At 41.1% G+C, this 22,937-nt stretch overlaps 1 protein-coding gene across 6 annotated transcripts in view; it reads left to right on the plus strand.

Moving 5' to 3' along the window:
* The window catches only part of slc39a10 (solute carrier family 39 member 10), a 107,249-nt gene that overhangs the window by 58,162 nt on the left and 26,150 nt on the right, over positions 1-22,937 (plus strand). For 5 of the 6 annotated variants that reach the window (XM_061691656.1, XM_061691654.1, XM_061691657.1 and 2 more), the window contains exon 2: positions 15,082-15,165. The gene's annotated coding sequence lies outside the window, so the exon portion shown is untranslated. Of the gene's footprint in view, positions 1-8,274; positions 8,307-15,081; positions 15,166-22,937 lie in introns of those variants that run through there. The other variant, XM_061691655.1, reaches the window with a different exon arrangement.

Consider the following 22,937-nt stretch of genomic DNA (forward strand, 5'->3'; position numbering starts at 1 on the left):
GCATTCTCTAGAATAAATCTTATATTTCTTCTTTTATTCACTTTATTTACAGATCACTGCACAGTATTCATTCTACATGACAACACAGTTTCTGCTTCGTTTCTTCTTTTTCTTGATTTGCCGCAGACTGGGCATGTTTAAGTGCACTGCTTCCACTTAAGGATTAAGTGATGAATAGCATCCATTTTCCATACCGCTTATCTTCACTAGGGTCGTGGCTGTGCTGGATCCTATCCAAGCTGTCTCTGGGTGAGAGGCGGGGTACACCCTGAACTGGTCGCTGGCTATATAAACAAATAACCATTCGCACTCACATTCACACGTACGGACAATTTATAGAGTCCTCAGTTAACCTACCATGCATGTTTTTGGGATGTGGGAGGAAACCGGAGTACCCGGAGAAAACCCACGCAGGCACTGGGAGAACAAGCAAACTACACACAGGTGAGGCTGGATTTGAACCCAGGTCCCCAGAACTGTGAGGCACATGTGCAAACCAGTCGTCCACAGTGCCACCCATAGCCGAGCCAAACCCAAATAAATACATTAAAATAACAAATATTGAAGCCATAATTTATTAACAATTATGAATATAGAGTAATGATTATGTTTCGGATGGCAGCTAAAATCCTGATCACGATTAAAATTCTGATTGTGCAGCCCAACTCACAAGCATATATTATTCATCCTCTGTGAAAAACTGATTATTACTGCACCGTACTGAGCAGTTTTGACTGTATTCTTTGGTCATATACGTGTGCCTGTATTGTACTGCCCCTCAGTGGCCAAGGCCAATTGAAGGAGCTATACAATGAGTCCTTGGACTCATGATGCACAAACAGTTTAACTCTTTAGATTAGATACAATACCGTAGAGTGCTATTTTTCTCATCAAAAACACGTTACAAAATATTTTGTTGGGGTTTTATGGGGGGGCTGTAACGGATCAATGGCATTGCGATTCATTTTAATAGGAAAAGATGATTGAAGATACGAATGTTATGAGTTACGAGCGAGGTCACGGAATGAATTAAACCCGTAAGTCAAGGCACCATTGTACTGCCAGCTTTTTCTGCTGCCTTGCCTCAGTGAAGGTCACTATTGCTGACTGCTACGATAGCTGGTAAACATAGACCAGGCTGCCGTGTTCATTGTATTTCACACAGTGTCTACAATCTGCTCCGAGTCACAACCTTCCCACACTTTGCTGCAAGTACCCGGTACATTTGCGACTCTTTGATCAAACTTATGCAGTGTAATACGACAGCCCTGAAACAAAGACGCTCTTGAAGGATTGGAATAATACCCCCCAATCTGTCCACGATAGATGTTTACTTTATTTTGGAGGTGAAAATGTAAACTTTTTTTATTTTTTCGTTACTCTCTAAACCGTTATAAAGTATTCCGTCATGTTGTTGTTGTTTTTTTTTTTTTTGGTGAGTAGCTACTGTACAATATGGAGCTCGGCAAGTGCCAATAAAACAAACAGTAATCCAGTTAGTTCTCCCTATCTTAGCTTTGAGCAAATTAGGTTGGTGATCGCTGCACTGTGCTGAAAAACAGCAATGAAATCATCAATTAATTGACTGACTCTACTTTCATCACATTACAATCGACTACAAAATCGCTTTAGTTGTTCAACCCCCTAACTGTGACGTATAGAATGTGTGGTAGCACATAAATCTGACAGCCCTACATGAATAGTTTTTATTTATTTTTTTAAAACAAAAGGTCTATTAGTACGTGAAAAAGAACACAATATTTTCCTTCAGAAAGCATATTTTTCACAAATATAGTTGATTTGTTTTAGAGAATAAAGGTTTCAGAATAAAAGGTGTAATATGACTAGAATTAAGTTTCAATTTTTAAATTCACTTTTTTAAAATATGACGTTCTTCCTCTCAAACTTTGAAGTTAATATCCTAATTAGATGTGCCACAATTAATTGACAACTATTCTGTTATCAAATTAGTCGACAACCATTTTGATAATCGATTGTTTAGAGACCTTGTTTAACTTAGAGGTATGGGGTCTAATGGTCCATATTTTAGTAGCAAGTGGATTTTTATTTTTTCATTTTTGCGCAAGCAAATGAAACTAGCAGCATTGACATTATTGAAACCAAAATAATATCAATTAATTTTGGATAATAAATAAATTATATTTATTTAACAAATACAGATAACAAATAAATTAATTGCCTATGGAATGCCCCTTTTCACTGCCAAAATCGACTGCGCAAAAATGAGGTTGCACGGGTGTGCCCAGCCATTCGAGGGAGAAAAGAAATCTCGGCGACTTTGAAAGCAGACACACATTAAACCCATCATGGTCTTAGCCAATATAGTCAGAGATAGTGAAGGGCAGGACCACCCGTGTGCGTTTGAAAGTGGGTGCTGCAGTCGGACACAGAGAGAGAGCTGCTAGAGTAGTCGAAGCTATGTTTTCTGACAGCCCGTAAGTAGCTGTAAAATTTAAAAAAAGTTGCAAAATGTTAGTCTAGAGCTCTGAATACACTATACTGTAAAGTGACAATGTTGGGTAGTATTCCCCCCTCACCCCAAACTAACAACTTTTTAGGGAAAAACACCAAAACGACTAGAGACATTGTTCAGCTGGTGTGGACAAAGGAATGTACTATTCTATAAAGTGGCAGTATGAAACAATCATTCGCACCTACTGGCAATTTAGTTTTCAATTAACTTAACCATGTATTTTTTTGGGGATGTGGGAGGAAACCGGAGTACCGGGGAAAATCCACGCAGGTACGGGGAGAGCATGCAAACTCCACACAGGCGAGGCTGTATTTGAACCTGGGTCCTCAGGACTGTGAGGCGGATGTGCTAACCAGCCGCCACACAACTATGCAGAAAAATCGCTTATTATCGATTAAAATGATACTAGAACGGCAGGCGAATGCCACATTCTTGCAAGCCTCATGAACCCAAGCACTTATATACCGTTGCTTTGCACTCTGACATGAACACAACAGCCGTACCACCCCAAAATTACTTTCAATTACTAATTTAATATAATGAAAAATTGCTTATTTATTAGGATGTCATCGATGAAAATGGTAAACACGGCGGCTGTTGTGGCAAGTGTAATATAAGCATAAAAAAAGACTGATGTGGCTTAATGTCCCAAAACTGTCACTCGTCATCACCAGAATTGAAATCTCCACGCATGGCAGCTTCAACTTTTGGAAATACAGTATTACAAGGATCAGCCCAATATTTTGGATTTCACTGACACACAAGGCAGGAGAGAAGTTTGTTCTCATCTCTCACTTTCTTGTTTTCAACCAATAACACGTCATGCAGTAGTGCCACGAGCCACCCCAAATTCCTGAAAAGTCATTGACGTTTTGGTTCATTACCTAGCTGTTTTCTTAACTTTACAGTACAGTATATATAAAAATAAATACAAATACAGCTCTTTGTCAGCTCTTTGTCAACAGTGATGGATTGGTTTGTGTTAAAAAAATATGTCAAAGTGGCCCTTAAAACTATAATCTGAGATTTCCGGCGCCCCCTTATGCTGGAATTCAGCATTACAACAAAGACTTCATTGCTTCGATATGACGTAGGCTAAATGCTTGTCTGTCCTCCTCCTTCCAACCCTTTATGCTTTCTCCTTTCTATATGGTTCAGTCGACCTGCGCGCTGTCCATATATGGGCCGGCCTGTTCGTAGGTAAAATACACCTTTTCCGCTATGTCATTTTAGCGCACCACCAAGTGATCCAGTGTGGGAATGTATAAAATAGTCACTTAATATAAAAATTAATATTGAAAAATATAGCAATATGTGTCAGAAGCTGATAGGCTTAATCAACATTGTGTCATCTACTCTTGTGGTGGCTTGGGTGAAAATTACTTTTAAATTATTATTATTTTTTAAACAAAGAATAGTTGTCAATTATAGCTTTAATTGCCTCATCTGACTTTTCTGTATGTGGCCTTGAAGAAGTTTGGAGGGTGGTTTAAAAGAAGCTAACCACTTATTTGTGGACTGGTTTAAAAGAAGCTAACCAGTTATTTGTGGATTAAGTCCTCTGAACCTCTCAAATTCTATAAACTTTTTAATTTTGATGAACTTTACTATGAATTTCTCACAGGGTTGTTTTTTTTTAACCAGTAGTAACGTTAAAACTATGAACCTGAATTCATCCATCCATCGATTTTATTTTTTAAGACCTCATGAAAATACATTTACATACTAGTGTCTAATACTGCTGGTACTTAAAACATATTACTGCACTAGTGAGCTCGCACTTATGGGCTAACCTGATGTTTACGGACAAAAGTAGAACAACTTGGCAACCCAATCCAGAATAGCAGCAGGTACAGTATAAACTATCATATCTGCCTTTTCAGGCAATGTGGCAAGAGCGAGCCTCGCATGGTGGAGCCGGCCCCTCTGTCGTCGGGCGATGAGGTGCCGCTGACTTGGGCTTAGATAGTACTGATACACACTCAGATTCATAATGACATGACATGGATCCGTCCCCTCCACTTTTTAATCACCCCCTCTTCCTGAAGTCGGATCATCTTACTCGGCAAGGCAGACAAATCTTACAAGCCCGACATGGAATTCATGCTATCTGCTTGTCCCGTAAAACACTACCTGTATAGTAACATTTCGTTGTACGTTTGTAAGGCTGCGAAGCGCTGGCAGCACATAACTCTGGCCTTATGTGTCGCAAGTTTTATAAATTTTGACTCTCAGTGGATTTTGGACACATCAGTGCACCGCATGTCAGACTCCACACTGTAAACCATGAGGTGTTTGCTCAATTTAAAACAAAGTAAAAACTTACACAGCTATATGTAACATTATCTCTACTTAGCTAGACAAGTCTCGTTGCATATACTCAACACCAGCTGAATTGAAATACCTTTTAAAATATCCGTGGAAATAGTTACATCTTTTCTTTGTCCTTTTTTTATTTTATTTTTTTTTACTTTGAGCAGCACAATATTTTACAGCGTGCGACCAGCAAACAATTTTTTTATGGTGTATGTACTATAGGGGAATCTTTATAATATTACAGTAGTGGCTAAGTCCAACTTAAAGCCACTGAGGGTAGTAGATGGGCAGTGTTTGACGCGCTTGCTCGATTTCGTGAAACAACAAGCCCTTTATGGTGGTTGCGTTTGTATCTTTATTTCTCACCGTTAGTGGTCTTCCAAGTGCTGCGTGGCATTCAAAACGGTGTCCAAATATGTTTCATCCATTTGAAATAAAGCAACATGGCATCTTTGCAGTCAAAAAAACTATATGCCCCTCTGTCTACAAACACCTTTAAACTAATGAGCACTTCCTATTTAAATAGGCATGTGAACAGATACAACTTTGTGACCAACATGAAAATACACGAAATGGCCCTTACAACTATGTCTTATTTAAAATGTGAATTTCATTCACAGTTTACATAATTATTTTATGTAAATGACTGAATGAATGATTTCAAATATTGATTCACTCTGTATATAAAATAATTGGCTTGTGTCGTCAGGCACTGCTTGTTGCAAAGTTTTATTTTGCAAATACAGTGGGTACGGAAAGTATTCAGACCCCCTTAAAATTTTCACTCGTTTTTATATTGCATATCCATTTGCTAAAATCATTTAAGTTCATTTTTTTCCTCGATGTTCACAGAGCACCCCATATTGACAGAAAAAAACTGAATTGTTGAAAGTTTTGCAGATTAAAAAAGAAAAACTGAAATATCACACAGTATTCAGACCCTTTGCTTTAACTCTGGTGCTGTCCATTTCTTCTGATCATCCTTGAGATGGTTCTACACCTTCATTGGAGTCCAGCTGTGTTTGATTATACTGATTGGACTTGATAAGGAAAGCCACACGGTTGTCTATATAAGACCTTAGAGCTCACAGTGCATGTCAGAGCAAATGAGAAGCATGAGGTCAAAGGAACTGCCTGAAGAGCTCAGAGACAGAATTGTGGCAAGGCACAGGTCTGGCCAATGTTACCAAATATTTCTGCTGCACTTAAGGTTCCTCAGAGCACAGTGGCCTCCATAATCTTTAAATGGGAGACGTTTGGGACGACCAGAACCCTTCCTAAAGCTGGCCGTCCGGCCAAACTGAGCAGTCGGGGGAGAAGAGCCTTGATGATAGAGGCAAAGAAAGAACCCAAAGATCACTGTGGCTGAGCTCCAGAGATGCAGTCGGGAGATGGAAGAAAGTTCTAGAAAGTCAACCATCAATGCAGCCCTCCACCAGTTGGGACTTTATGGCAGAGTGGGCCGACGGAAGCCTCTCCTCAGTGCAAGAACCATGAAAGCCCGCATGGAGTTTGCTAAAAAACACCTGAAGGACTCCAAGATGCTGAGAAATAAGATTCTCTGGTGTGATGAGACCAAGATAGAACTTTTTGGCCTTAATGCTAAGTGCTATGTGTGAAGAAAACCATGCACTGCTCATCACCTGTCCAATACAGTCCCAACAGTAAAGCATGGTGGTGGCAGCATCATGCTGTGGTTTTTTTTTTCAGCTGCAGGGACAGGGCGACTGGTTGCAATTGAAGGAAAGATTAATGCAGCCAAGTACAGGGATATCCTGGCCGAAAACCTTCTCCAGAGTGCTCAGGACCTCAGACTGGCCCAAAGGTTCACCTTCCAACAAGACAATGATCCTAAGCGCACAGCTAAAATAAAAAAAGAGTGGCTTCAGAACAACTCCGTGACTGTTCATGAATGGCCTAGCCAGAGCTCTGATTTAAACCCAATTGAGCATCTCTGGAAAGACCTGAAAATGGCTGCACACCAACGTTCACCATCCAACCTGACAGAATTGGAGAGGATCTGCAAGGATGAATGGCAGATGATCCCCAAATTTAGGTGTGAAAAACTTGTTGCATCATTCCCAAAAAGACTCGTGGCTGTATTAGCTCAAAAGGGTGCTTCTCCTAAATACTGAGAAAATGGTCTGAATACTTATGGCTGTGTGATATTTCAGTTTTAATTTTTTAATAAATCTGCAAAAAATTCAACAATTAAGTTTTTTTCCTGTAAATATGGGGTACTGTGTGCACATTAATGAGGAAAAAAATAACTTAAATGATTTTAGCAAATGGGTGCAATATAACAAAGAGTAAAAAATATGAGGGGGTCTGAATACATTCCTTACCCACAGTGTCATATCTCAAGTCACTGTCAATCTTCATAAAACTACGGTATGTCAATTAAGACAACTATTCATCAGCATGCATGGTCATGCTGTACCTCCTCCCCAAAAAAGGGTGCGACCAAATCATGTGCTGATGCGCCCCACTGAAAAAGTAGGTTGCCAGTGCTACCAGCGCCAGTGTAGAGTAGGGGTGACTATCTGTAATTTTGGTATTTTAGCAGGAGACATGGAGTCAACACGGATACCGTGTAACCTCGATAAAACGGCCTAATAGGGGCGAGGGGTCGTCTGATATAGCCGATTGTCCGTTACATTGAAGCGCTTTTTTTGGAGGCCATATGCACCCATATTACTCATGAGCCGTAAGGAATTAGTGTGCTTCCTAGTTCAAAATCTATTTCCAATTTTACTGTACCAAAAAAGCATGTTCCAGACTCCATAGACTTTTATTTTCTATTCCTCAGTTAACGTGTCTCTCTCTCTTTACCTCTACGGCACAACAGACAATGGCTATAACCGTCATGACATGGCCGCAGCGTCAATGCCCCAAATTCAACACGGCCGCCACGCAGGCACAGGAGGCATGTCTTTTCATATTGTATATCTGTGACCTGGAAATACACCAGTCCCTTTCTCTGCCTGCATTGCGCCACAGCGCCAGTCATCAACAGAGGCGCATTCTGGAACTGACAGACTTTGTCAACGTCAATTTAATTGACAAATGGAAACTATTTTTGGACACATTGTTAAGTACCGATGTTAAGTATCCGATAGTCATTATATCGGGCTTTGTTTTGTCGTGGTTCCACTGTATTTGCTTTTGCGGGCCAAAACATGATGTAGCGGGCCGGATCTTCCCACCGAGCTATGAGTTTGGCACCTGTGGTGTAGAGCCCTGACTGGATTATTCTCGTGTAACTATTGTATCTGCTAGTAGTTCTACATGTAGCTGGTAATGCATTTCATTCCATACGTGGCTACCTGACACACAAATGCACCCGCGCACACACACACACACACACACACACACACGCACACACACGGTGCCTCCCGAGATCCTCTACAAATAAGCTGAGCTCCTGGACCTCAAAGCATTTTGTGGTCTTACTTTGGCTCAAGGGTGTACATTTGTTGGAGTGTTTTGACAAGAGGTAAGGGCCACTTCCCACAGTTTTTAGTTTGTGTTGTTCAATGGACATTGAACTGATTATTCTATTTGCTTATTTTTATTCTTTGTTTATCCTCATAGGTAAATAAGGCAGCATGTAGTAGCATGTACAAAACATTTCCAATAAAACATACGAGATAGCTAGGCAATGCTAAAGGGCAAGACAATTCTGTTGATAGTTTGTCGCTGTAGAAAGGATAAAGGGGGTAAGGAGGGAAATGTTTTTGTTTGTTTTTGTTTTATGACCTGATTGCCTGATCTTCGTTTTTGATCAATGTAACAAACTTTCAAAACAACGCAGGACCAACCACAACCTTGGAAATTTTCCGACAGCGTTTACGGCTTATTGGTTCTGTTTTTCTCTCATATACACTATGAACTGCTGAGCTATGAAAAACAAAAATACTAATATTTTCAGTTGTTTTATGTCTTTACCTTGTTTATTTTGTATAGTTTGCAAATGTTAAGCTCGTTGAGCTAATCGTGTTTGAGTACTGTGAACACAACTTGGTAGTATGGGTGCATTTCAGTAAATTATAATGTGGAGAAGTTCATTTCAGCGTTTCAAGTTAATGAAAAGGTGGAACACATATTGTGCATTAAAAGTAACTGATTGTTTCTTATGTAATCTAATTTCTTGAGGATTTAGTTAGCGGTATAATCATCCCATGATAAAAATGTAAATCAATTATATCACTCTAGTCAGTGTACTTATGAGTTTCACTTTTTGAATTGAACTGCTGAAATACATTTTCAGTGACGGTAACAATGTTGAAATTTATTGAGAGGCACCTGCTAAATGTAGCTACAACTAAAATACAAAGCAATTCTAACCATCTGTAGACATTTATGCCTGTTAATCAATCAATCAATCAATCAGACTATTTATATCGAAATTTTCAAACTAATTGTTGCACAAAGTGCTTTACACCATAAACAACAAGCTAAGCAAACAAACCCAATGCCAACGACACACACACAGGAATCCCCCCACACCTCTCACACACATAACATACAGCACTGAAAGGAATACAGCACTGAAAGGAAGGCAACTGAAACACAATCTTACTTTCAGCAATATGCTGTTAGGAAACACTAGAGGCTAGAAAAAATAAATCTGCTAAAAATAATAATAATAGTAATCATCAAAATTAATAACACTAATAATAGTAATCAAAAGATGATATGACAGTAAAATAGTTCAAAGCAAAGTTACAAAGTTAGTAATAACTAAAACTATACACTAAAAAGTATAAGTAAACTAGAAGACCGAAAAGAAAAATATATAACTTAGAGGAAATGGTATAATAAAAAATGAATAAGATTGATCAAAAGCCAGGCTAAAAAAAAATAAGTGTTAGGTTTGCCTATAAAAATGTCTCCACAAGCAGCTGCTCTCAGATCTCAGGAAGAGTGTTCCACAGGTTTGGGGCACAATAATAAAAGGATGCTTCACTGTGAGTTTTTGTTCTGACTTTTGGGACTGGTAAAAGACCTCTATCCAAAGATCTGAGAGTTTGGATGCCTCCTAAGTTAAAAGCATATCTGATGAATAAGACCATTAAGGTCTTAAAAAAAACAGTAAAATAATTTAAAAATCAATCCTGAAGCTCACAGGTAACCAGTGCAGATACTTTCAAATCGGTGTGATGTGAGCTCTCTTTCTGGTCTTTGTCAGCACTCATACAGCTGAGTTTTGGAGTAGCTTTAGTGGTACAATATTCTTTTTAGGAAGACCGGAAAGAAAAACATTGCTATAATCAACTCTACAAGTAATAAAAGCCTGAATTAGTGTCACTGTGTTGGCTTCAGAGTGAAATGGACACACTTTGGTTTTGAAGATGGTAAAAAACGTTCTTTGTTATACGTCTATGGTGTTCAAAGGTTAAATTTTAATCAAAGACCACACCCAGATTCTTGACTTCATGAGATGTTTTACATTTTAGTGTTCTAGTTTAAAATTACAATTTTCTCTCAGTGCTTCAGGACAGATAACCAGGAATTCTTGTTAAAAACAGTACCCGATAACCCAGTCAATTTGTAAAGTCTGTTTTAAAAGTATTCCACGAACAACAGTACCATACGTTCAACTTAGTCTTGGACTAGCACTGCAAGTTTTCTCATGTCAAGTGTGACATTTAATTGTATTTACAACCGTAACATGTGCAATCTGAGTACTGTACTTCGCTCTAAAACCAGACTGTAATTTCTCATGGATATTTTTGGAAATGGTAAAAATCATTCAGTTGTTTAAAAACAAGCTTTTCTAAAATCTTACTTAAAAATGGCAGATTGGATACTGGTGTGTAATTATTGGGGTCCGTAGTATGTAAACTCTTCATATGGGGCTCAAAACGAGTATTGGATTTTCTTATAAGAAATGTGAAGCCATATAACATGACATTCTTATACTTTGTCTCCTCTCCCATTTTCCTGCAGTCCCATGCTTGAAAGTTACATGAAAAACAAATGAATTGGTCATGTGAGAATCATATGAACCAGCTTAGGGTTTAAAAATCAGCGCTTTCCTTTTGTGGGAAATAACTGGTTTCCTGCTGTCATCATTGACCTGGAATTGACACCCTGGGCATGAGCACTGCGACTGTTGAATAGCATTACAAACTTACTTTTACTGCTATAAATGGACCACCTGAAAATGCATTGAATTAAAAGGTAAACAGTCCATCCATCCATTTTCTTCCGCTTATCTGAGGTCGGGTCACGGGGGAAGTAGCTTTAGCAGGGATGCCCAGACTTCACTCTCCCCAGCCACTTCATCCAGCTCTTCCGGGAGGATCCCGAGGGGTTCCGAGGCCAGCTGGGGAGACATAGTCTCTCCAGCGTGTCCTGGGTCGTCCCCAGGGTCTCCTCCCGGTGGGACGTGCCTGGAACAGCTCACCAGGGAGGCGTCCGTGAGTCATCCAAATCAGATGCCCCAGCCACCTCATCTGGCTCCTCTCAATGTGGAGGAGCAGCGGCTCAACTCTTGAGCTCCTCCCGGATGACCGAGCTTCTCACCCTATCGCTAAGGGAGAGCCTGGACACCCTGCGGAGGAAACTAATTTCGGCCGTTTGTATCCGGGATGTTTTTCTTTCAGTCACGACCCACCGCTCGTGACCATATGTGATGGTAGGAACGTAGATCGACCGATAATTTGAGAGCTTCGCCTTTTGGCTTAGCTCCTTCTTCACCACAACGGACTGATACAAAGTCCGCATCACTGCAGATGCTGCACCGATCCCCCTGTCGATCTCCCGATCCATTCTTCCCTCACTTGTGAACAAGACTCCAAGATACTTGAACTCCTCCACTTGGGGCAGGATCTCATCCCCGACCTGGAGAGGGCACGCTACGCTTTTCCGACTGAAGACCATGGTCTCAGATTTGGAGGTGCTGTTTTTCATCCCAGCTGCTTCACACACTGCTGCGAACTGCCCCAGTGAGAGTCGGAGATCATGGCTTGATGAAGCAAACAGAACCACATCATCTGCAAAAAGTAGAAATGCAATACTGAGGCCACCAAACCAGACCACCTCTACGCCTCGGCAGCGCCTGGAAATTTTGTCCATAAAAGTTACGAACAGAATCTGTGACAAAGGGCAGCCTTGGCGCAGTCAAACCCTCACCGGAAACGAGTCCGACTTACTGCGGACCAAACTCTGACACTGGTCGTACAAGGACTGAACAGCCCGTATCATGAGGTTCAGTACCCCATACTCCTGAAGCACCCCCCACAGGACTCCTCGAGGGACACGGTCGAACACCTTCTCCAAGTCCACAAAACACATGTCGACTGGTTGGGTGAACTGCCATGCACCCTCGAGGACCCTGCCGAGGGTGTAGAGCTGGTCCAGTGGTCCACGGCCAGGACGAAAACCACACTGCTCCTCCTGAATCTCAGATTCAACTTCCCGACGGAGCCTCCTCTCCAGCACCCCTGAATAAACCTTACCAGGGAGGCTGAGGAGTGTGATCCCCCTGTAGTTGAAACACACCCTCCGGTCCCCCTTCTTAAAAAGGGGGACCACCACCCCAGTTTGCCAATCCAGAGGTACTGTCCCCGATGTCCACACGATATTGCAGAGGCGTGTCAACCAGGACGGCCCACAACATCCAGAGCCTATAGGAACTCCGGGTGAATTTCATCCACCACTGTGGCCTTGCCACCAAGGAGCTTTTTAACCACCTCAGTGACCTCAACCACAGAGATAGGAGAGCACGCCTCAGAGACCGCAGACTCTGCTTCCTCATGGGAAGGTGTGTCGGTGGACTTGAGGAGTTCTTCGAAGTATTCTCCCCACTGACTCACAATGTCCCGAGTCGAGGTCAGCAGCACCCCATCCCCACTATACACAGTGTTGATTGTGTACTACTTCCCCATCCTGAGACGCCGGACGGTGGACCAGAATTTCCTTGAAGCCGTCCGGAAGTCTTTCTCCATGGCCTCACCGAACTCCTCCCATGCCCGAGTTTTTGCTTCAGCGACCACCAAAGCTGCATTCCGCTTGGCCAGCCGTTACCCATCAGCTGCCTCAGGAGTCCCACAGGCCAAAAAGGCCTGATAGGACTCCTTCTTCAGTGTGTCCATCAAGAGGTTCAGAGATTTCCGCCACGACAGGCACCGACCACCTTACTGCCACAGCTCCGGTCGGCCGCCTCAGCAATGGAGGCGCAAAGCATGGTCCACTCGCACTCAATGTCCTCCGCCTCCCCCGGAACATGAGCAAAGTTCTGTCAGAGGTGGGAGTTGAAAGGGGACAGGGGATTCTACCAGACGTTCCTAGCAGACCCTCACAATACGTTTGGGGATGCCACGTCGGACAGGCATCGCCCCCCACCATCGGCGCCAACTCACCACCACGTGGTGATCAGTTGACAGCTACGTCCCTCTCTTCGCCCGAGTGTCCAAGACATGCGGCCGCAAGTCCGATGACACGACCACAAAGTCGATCATCGAACTGTAACCTAGGGTGTCCGGGTGCCAAGTGCACGTGTGGACACCCTTATGCTTGAACATGGTGTTCGTTATTGACAATCTGTGATGAGCACAAAAGTCCAATAACAGAACACCGCTTGGGTTCTGATCGGGGGGGCCGTTCCTCCCAATCACGCCCTTCCAGGTCTCACTGTCATTGCCCACGTGAGCATTGATGTCCCCCAGCAGAACGATGGGGTCCCCAGCGGGAGCGCTCTGCAGCACCCCCTCCAAGGACTCCAGAAAGGGTGGGTACTCTGAACTGCTGTTTGGTGCATAGGCACAAATGACAGTCAGGACCAGTCCACCCACCCGAAGGCAGAGGGAGACTACCCTCCCGTCCACCGGGGTGAACCCCAATGTAACGGCACCGAGCCGGGGGGGGCAATAAGTATACCCACACCTCCTCGGCGCCTCTCACCGTGGGCAACTCCAGAGTGGAAGAGAGTCGACTATATCTAGTCAGAACTTCTCGACCTCACACACAAGCTCGGGCTCCTTCCCTGACAGAGGTGATATTCCACGTCCCTATAGCCAGCTTCTGTCGCCGGGGACAGGATCGGCAATGTCCCTGCCTTCAGCCACCGCCCAGCTCACACTGCACCCGACCCCTAAGGCCCCTCCCACAGGTGGTGAGCCCGTGGGAAAGGGCACCCACATTTCCCTTTTGGGCTGTGCCCTGCCGGGCCTCATGGGTGCAGGCCTGGCCACCAGGCGCTCGCCTTTGAGCCCCACCTCCAGCCCAGGCTCCAGAGGGGGGCCCCGGTGACCCGCGTCCAGGCAAGGGAAATCTAAATACATATGTATTTTTAATCATAGGGGTCTTTTAGCCGTGCTTTGTCTGGTCCCTCACCTTGGACCTGTTTGCCATGGGTGACCCTAGCAGAGGTGTGAAGCTCCAGACAACTTAGCTCCTAGAATCAACATCATTTTCTTTCTCCACGTGTGCGTCAATACATGTTTGAACTCCTTGATGCGATTGGGGTTTACTTTTATGACAATCGCTGTTCCTGCTGTGCACATCATGGCCTCTGAGGGGCAGTGTGATACATGCAATGAGATAGACACTTGCAGTAACAAAGAAAGTAGAAGTCACGATCGAATATTATTCAAATTTGTTTTTTTCACAGAGTTTGAAGAATATATGCCAGAGAGTATTGTTTTATTGCCCGTCTTTATGTTGTAGGTTATACATTTTGAGAGGTATAAGTGCCCAAGTTCAATGCTAATTTTCGTTAGCTCGTCAATGGTGTTTTTCATTCATTGTCTGTTAACTTTGAGCTAGTGATTTTTATGAACCAAAAGAAAGAAACCAAGTCTGTAGTGTATTTGAACATTCAATTTGCCACATTTGTCATGTGGGGTTAGTTTTACAGTAAACTTCAACTGGTTTGTCAATAAACGACTTTAAGCCAGTAGCATTCACTCTTATTCCTTGCTACTATGTTAGTACCTTAGCAAGCTGTTGTTGTGATCACGTGGGCTCTGCCTGAGTTTGGGCGCTGCTAGATAGAAGTGCAGGAGCGCAGCATGGAATGGACTGCTTGTGTAAGAGTTGTAAAATCGGAGATTTTAGATCCAGTCCGAGCAGATCCGATACTAGTTTTTTTTTGGTGAGATCGGACCGATTTTTCGATCTCAAAGATTGGTTCGGGACACCCTTTTATGGATATTGCTGAATTTGCTTAGACTTTTCTGTATAAGGTAATCTATCAAAAACAATGACTAAACTGGATAATTAATGTATAATAAACATAACAGCACTTATTTTTTTCTTTGCAGAGTGCGGTTTTCAGAAGAATTGGAAAAGTCCCTTAAATTGCAGCATCAGAATTGGGGGCCCCAAGCAAGAGAAAGCATATTCAAGTGAGTTACCAAAGGATTGTTTTCACAGCGACATCATTGTTTACCTAGGATAGACATATCCTGTAAAATGAAAATTGTCTTTAAATTGAGTTTAGTGAACTGCCACATATTCATGGATTGAGCTTCATGAATTCTCCAGTATTTGCGATTTAAAAAAATAAATACATATTTTTAAAAAATATTTTAATTCTTTTAATTTTATTTTTTATTTATTTTGTATTTTTTTCTGTGTGTGAAATGTATCCTCAGTTATTTTTGGTGCTCTTTTTGTAAAGCTGCAAAATGCTACCAAAGCTAAGGATAATAATTTCAATGGGGACAATCGATTGAATTCATGAGTAAATTGAGTTATGAGCTTGATCATGTAACAAATTAAATTTGTAAGTCAAGGTGCAACTGTACAGAGGTTAAATTTTTTTCATTTTTTTCTGTCACCCATTTGCAGTTTTTTTGCTCTTTCTCACTCTACATAAGTTGCCACAAGAGGGCTCCAAGGCCCTGCTAATGGCAAAGTAGGAATTGGTGTCAAAGAAGTAAACTATATTGTAGGGCTGCATGATTATGGCCAAAATAATAATTATGATTATTTTAATCAATATTGGAATCACGATTATTAATCATGATTATTCTTCTTTAGGAAAAAAAATTATTTTTATTGCACTACTTTATAACAAACAATAGGTAACAGTTCAAAATGAATCTTTAAATAAGAATAAATGATAGATAATCATTTTTTAAAAAGTACCCAAAAAATTATACTTTAGCAAGGACTAACTGAATATATGTGCTATTACAAAGTGCAATCACGGATTGTAACTTATTGGAAGCAAATACAGTTAGTGCATAAAACACAATAATAATAGGCTTTCAAGCTTCGGGTTTTCATTTAAAAATCCCCGTCGTCACTGTTTTGAAGTTGGCACCGGTGCGCAGGGCAGTGAAGCCTTAACCATGCGTTTGCTCCCTGGTGGCTGGCTGACTAGGTTGCTGGCATTGCTGCAAATTAAGCAGTTTTCATATGCAGCAGTGTCTGCATTTTAAATGTAAAAAATCGGCGACCATCAGGCTCATCTAATCATGGCAACCAAAATCGCAATCACGATTAAAATTTGATTAATTGTGTAGCCCTACTACATTGCCAAAAGTATTCGCTCACCTGCCTTGACTCACAACTGGGGCCTCATGTACAAAGACTTGCGTGGATTCCCTACTGTAACATGGCGTACGCTTAAACCTAGAAAACTTCATAAGCACCAAAACATCCAGATGTATGAATCTGTACATACACATGAATCCAAGCACATTTCCTTTGTACAGTACATCCCAATCAACATGGAATTGAGCACACATGTTGGAGTAGCTAAACCCTCCCTGTCCACGTCTCACATAAATATGCAAATCATATTTAATTAGCCCTGAACATGAGATCCCAATCTCTGCACGATCAGAAAAAAAGAAAATGAGCAAGGCAGTGAAGAAAAATAATTTTTTTGAATGTGAAGTTGAGACGCCGCTCGATGAAGTGGAGGCGCTCAAGAAAATCCTCTGTGGCACACCTTCCTCTGGTGTTAACAACAAGCGAAAGAGGAGTAAATGGGACAGCGTGTGTGCGGCTGTCAATGCGGTGGGGTCAGAACAGCGCACCCACGCTCAACTCAAAAAGAAGTGGTCAGCCATAAAGGTGGATGTGAAGCGGAGGAGAGCTGCCCACCATCAAAGTGTGGCCAAAACAGGCGGAGGAACCGGCACGGAGGGCCTCACTCCGTTTGAGGAGAGAGTCGCTGCAATCATGGGTGACATTGCTCTCTCAGTGGTGGTGGGAGCACACGTGGGTGACTCTGATTACCCCCAAGGTAAAATACCATGGATTTTCATAACTCAAAACAAATGTGTTCATACAGTAACCTACACTCAGCCCTATGAGATAAAGGTACATTCGTAAATATTGTATGTATCGTATTTAGTTTGTAATAAATCTTTTGAATTCAAATAAAAGCATGTCAGCATATCAAAGAAGATATCAAAAACTTTTACTCATGTTTGATTACTCAATTTATTATTTTAATGCACAGGAGAGGACACGCAGTCGCAGCCAAGTGCTACATGTTCGGGGGATTCCTCCACTGTCCCTGGTGTCTCTGGTGTCACAGACGCGGAGGATTCGTCCACTGTTCCTGGCATCTCCTCCGCCATCCCCAACGTCTCCGACGCAGTTATGCTCCAACAATCGGCTGCTGTTGCCTGCCCGACTGGCTGTGTCCTCATCCGTGGTGTGTTGGTGTCACAAGAAGAAGAGATTGTGAGGGCTATCGGTGGCATAAATGATCGCCTTAATCAATTTATAGGCCTCTTCACAAATATCAGTGATTCATTCAATACACTGGTCAACAAGTTAATTCCGTGTCCTTGCTTCTTTTACATTGTAGAAATCAAATGTTGTCAGGCATGAATTATTAATCAGTGCTAATTGTTCATATGTCTCTGATGTGCAGACTGATTTCTTATAACAGTTTCCCAGAATCACCTTTAAGTGTCTCCAAAGGACCAACCGCTGTAGAAACCTGCATACGCCAGCCATGAATTTGGCGTGAGGCACCGCACATTTCCACGGTCATTTGACTCTTGCTACATCTGGACTTTGCCGTGAAAAAGAGCGTACGCCACGTTTTTGTGCGTACGCACCTTTTGTACATGAGGCCCCTGAGCTGAATTTACATCTCCTTAATCGATAGGGTTTAATATGACATCAGTCCACCTTTTGCAGCTAGAACAGCTTTAACTCTTTTGAAAAGGCTTTCCACAAGGTTCAGGAGTGTGTAGGTAATTTATTTTTTTTTTTTTTTTTTTTTTAAAACCATTTTTCCAGAAGTGCATTTGTGAGGTCACACAGTGATGTTGGATTAGAAGTCCTGGTTCTCAGTCTGCACTCTTAATTACGTGAATACTCTTAACAATATAGTGTATGTTGAAGTGATACATCTCAACTGTTCGAAGATCTTTGTAGGTCGGGGAGGAGCTAAGTTTAGCCTGTGTTGTTAGCGGAAGTTGCGAAGGAGTACTCTTCCGGTGCATGTTTTTTCCCAACTTTATTTTTAAACTTAATGTTGTAAGGTGAGTTCGTAATGATATTAAAGTGTTTTGGAATTACAGTTAGTGGGTCAGTTACAGTTTAAACTATGAATATAAGCCATTATAAAGCTTTTTCTGTTGGGGTGGCACTTTTTTCTTAACTTTTTTTAGCCATGATATAAATCAAATTGTGACTTCAAGACTTTTTTTTTTGTTCCCTCTTCCAAGTTGTGAAGCAAGACATAGCTATAATCAAGAAAACACAGTAGGGCTCTGTGACTAGTTAGAGGGCGTGATCTTAAAATAGGACTCTGTTTTACCCTACCCTATCAGTAGTGAGGTTCATAGGTCACCGCCGTCTCGTGTTTATAAACACTGTCGACAGCCATGAAGTAGTTTTCTCACCGCACTTAAAGCCAAACCTTCGGTCAGAGTGCCATCGCATGTAATTTCACGCCACTCATTCAACGGCCATCAGAGGTAGGTAGTTCCACTTCAATTTCCTTCATGCAGTTTCAAATGGGAACAAAGTCACTGCTCAGGAAACAACTTTATGCATTGACTCTTATAACTTGGACAACTCAGAGAATGAAAACAATTTGCAGTATTCACATACATTTATTTTACTATTGCTTTACTACTATTGCACAAGCTTGTATTGGGAGGAAGAAGTCTTTAAAGAGACAATAGTCAGGATAAACTGTTGATGTTGTTTGCTGGTTGATGGCAACTGTGCGCTTATCCGATATCTGTGATCTGAACAAAAGCATGCTGCCTTATAATTAAGGGCCGGTTACCGTTTTCATGGTATACCAGCTTTAAAAAGTCACGGTTTTGAAACTGCAAACTCTTTCTATCAGTTGTATGAGCAATTTTTTTATTCATTTTTTAAGTCGTCAGCGCAAACAAATTGACAAAACCCCTATCCCCCTCTTTTGGGATTTTTTTTCTTCAGGTACTTAAATACTCAGATACTGTTTTTTTTTTTTTAATCTGGCTCGAGGAAGGATATGCAAAATGTGTTTGAGTGGCTGCTATAGTAGGCAATACTTCCAATATAATATCTTAAAAAATAAAATAAATGATAGACTCTCTACCAAGGCTGATCACGAGCTAACTGGCATGGCTAACATCAGTTTGTTTCTCCTCTGATGTTACTTCACAAAGCGGAGAAAAGCAGAGAAGTAGCAACACATTTTATGAAAATAAGGGACCCTAGTGAGGATAAGCGGTTCAGAGAAGGGATGGCTGGAACTACTTTTACTGTTGTACTACATTGTGATTTTATTTAGAAAAATCAATTATTTTTATTTTATGTGTAGGCTGCTAATGTACCTACGGAGTGTATTCAATGGAAATCGTTCTCTGAATTTTAAAGCCATTCTCTTATCGATCCTATGTGGAATAATGACATCATTGTGGTGTTTACGCAGTGCATGCAACCAGTGGAGCAGCTGACATTCATAGATTACTAGGGTCTGCAGGTGGTATTAATAGGCTATATCACTCTAACCATTCTGATTAAGGATGCCAGATTGCCACCAAAAGCAGCAGCAATTTAACAACTAAAAATAAACACCAATTTAACTATAAACTACTAAAAACACCACCACATTAACTATTAAACCCTGTCAGTATAAAATAACACATTGAAGATGCATTTTAATGCAGTCACAACGTGATACAGTAATTTTAACTATAGCAATGCATTCTGAGAAAAAACGCATGAAAATTCTCCTGGTGTTACACTAAAATCCACCCTGGCAGCAACTGCGACCCAAAATTTCGCTTGGCCTCTTAGGGGCAATGTGGTGCGATGCATGTATGGAGCTACACATTTCTGTATGCTAGAAAAAAAAGAGGAAAAGAAGAAACCTTACTACTGTAATAAACAAATTTTTCACAGATTAGGAAGAATACATGCCTGAGAGTATTGTTATATTACCCGTCTGTATGCGTTACTATGGCGTTTGTGTATATTAAGGGTGTTCCGATCCAATCTCTGAGATCGGATATCTGTTCGATGTCACCCAAAAAAAAAAAAAAAAGAACGTGTATCTGATCGGATCGGACTGGATCTAAAATTATTCATTTACCACTCCTATACATGCAGTCCATTCCATGCTCCGCTCCAGTACTTCTATCGAGCAGCAACTCGACGGCATACAGAGCCAACGTAACCACAACAACAGGTTGCTAAGGCGCTAACATAGTAGCAAGCAGTAAGAGTGAATGTTGCTCTCCTAAAGTCGTTCATTGACACTTCAGTTGAAGTTCAATGTAAAACTAAACACATGACAAAAGAATTACACATATTGAATGTTCAAATACAGCACAAACTTTCTTTCTTTGTTTTTGTTCACAAAAATCTCTAGCTCAAAGTTAACAATGAATAAAAAACACCATTGACGGGGTAACGAAAATTAGCATTGAACTCGTGGCACTTGTATCTCTCGAAGTAATGAACATTGGTACACAAATGCTGTATAAACACATATTAAAAAGCAACATAACACTATTCTCAGGGATATATTCTTCAAACGTTGAGAAAACGAGTTACAATAACAGTATTCGATTGTGACTTCTGCTTTTTTGTGACTGCAAGTGTGTATCTTATTGCGTGCAACACACTGCCCCTCAGAGGTCAAGACGTACACAACAGGAACAGTGAATAAACATATGCCCCAGATGCATTGCTGCACGTGAAGAAAGCCAATGCTGTTCCCACATTATACAGTAGTTTCACTTTAAAAGTAGTTGCAAATCGTATATTTAAATATACAATGAATTTAATTCTTTTTGTTGTGAGTTTTCAGTAAACGCTAAATGGGTTGTCATTAAACAGCTTAAAGCACGCTTAGGGCAGGCAGAAGAACATAAGTCACATGCTTGCTGCAAGATGCACAGGATGCGTTCAGGGTTCGTTTACACCACAGGAACTTGCATACACAACCTGCGCCGCGGCACATTAATCGTTTATCTTCAATTATAACGTTTCTATGATTGTGAAAAGCCTGAGTATAATATCCAACAGATGTTTAAAGTCCCCTGGATGTTTTTTCTCCCCCAAACTACAATTTGAGGATCAATAAGCGAATCGATAAATAATCGAATCGTTAAGCAGAATCGAACATGGAATTGGAAAACTCTTAGAAATTCCCATCCCTAGTTATCATACTGTCAGACTCTGCTACCGGCATATACCTATTGCATTCAGTATAAACTTTACTAACTAAGGTGGCTGCAAACGGTCTGTGTTTGGATATCTAATTTTTGCTGCGTGCCAGCAGTAATGCTCATCTGACATCAGATTTAATCCTCATCCCCATTTTCAGCGTTCTTGCCTCTGCTACCCCTTTGGCTTCACAGGAGACCTTATGAGGATCATTTGACTCAGACGATATTGCTGCTTCGGGCTTTTTTAGAGTGGGGAGAACGAGCAATTTGTTGCCCAATTCTCTCAAGACTGTATTGTGTTCCAGAAGGCTTGTCTCGCATATTAGATATGTAATTCTCAGAGCAAGATAGCAATGTAGACAGTTTGAATATTGCATTCACTTGAGATATGCTAACGCATTATTATTTGCTCTCTTTTCCTTCATAAGATAACCTCATTTCACGTCTCTTCACATCTTTTGTGTTATACACGCAGTGTAATGCTTCATTGGCAATCTGCTTCGAAAATGCTCCAAATATCATTAGAGAGGTTTTTGGTTTAGCCGCAGTTGTTGTTGACCTCATCATGATCTCAATTTTTTTCATTGTGCCGATTCATATTAACAAGTTAGTATCGCAAAGTCCAGTTATTTTTGGAGCCGGTCCAGGGCCATGCCTCATCACACATTAAAGTAAAGCAACTGAACCCCATAAGCATAAACTTGGTGACAGAGGCAAAGAAAAAAAGATAAAAGGTGAGGATAAGAAGGGGTGAAAGACACAGCCAAAAGAAAATCATGCACACAAGTTCCGTCCGTACGAAGTGTCAATGAACGACTTCAGGAAAGTAACATTCACTCTTACTGCTTGCTACTATGTAACCCTTATTTTTTAGCGTCATAGTCATCACTGATCTACGCTTACGCAGTACTAAAGTAAAGCTGTAATTATTACAGCAACTATTTATACAAAAACACGTCCAGGCTATAAATATTAAACAATAAAATAACGGTAAGTACTGCAATTGAGGCCAACTTAGTGCTTTTTCTTTTCTTTTTTTTCTGCTAGATTCAGCAACCTTTCAGACAACCCTAGCAACTTTATTTCCAAAAAGGACCAACAAATTTCACTACTTTGATATTTAGTTCGGAAACGTTTAGCAACTTCTGAAGGTTTTTGTGTTCATCTGAATTTGATAGTGCAAATGTGTGTGTTTTACCATTTAAATCGCTAAATGGTAAAATGCACACATTTTCCCGGTCAAGCTAATAATAATAAAAAAATATATATATGGTCAGTACTTTGCAGCTTTTTGTCTATCGCAGGCGGTTCTGGAACGCAACCCTCGCAATAAAAAATTTACTTATGAGTGCCCCAACTTTTACAGTTTTACAGTTTAGAAGCTATCACTCAATCATATTTGTTTTTTTGCTTTGTGTTGGGAGCAAAAATGTGACTTCTGAGTACTCTTCAGACACTCCACCGCTCGAGTGAAATGATAAATACAGCAACTGAATTAAGCCATCAAATACTGCACAATCACTGAT

The sequence above is a fragment of the Phycodurus eques genome, chromosome 12 (assembly GCF_024500275.1).
Source record: "Phycodurus eques isolate BA_2022a chromosome 12, UOR_Pequ_1.1, whole genome shotgun sequence".
Classification (NCBI taxonomy): Eukaryota; Metazoa; Chordata; class Actinopteri; order Syngnathiformes; family Syngnathidae; genus Phycodurus; species Phycodurus eques.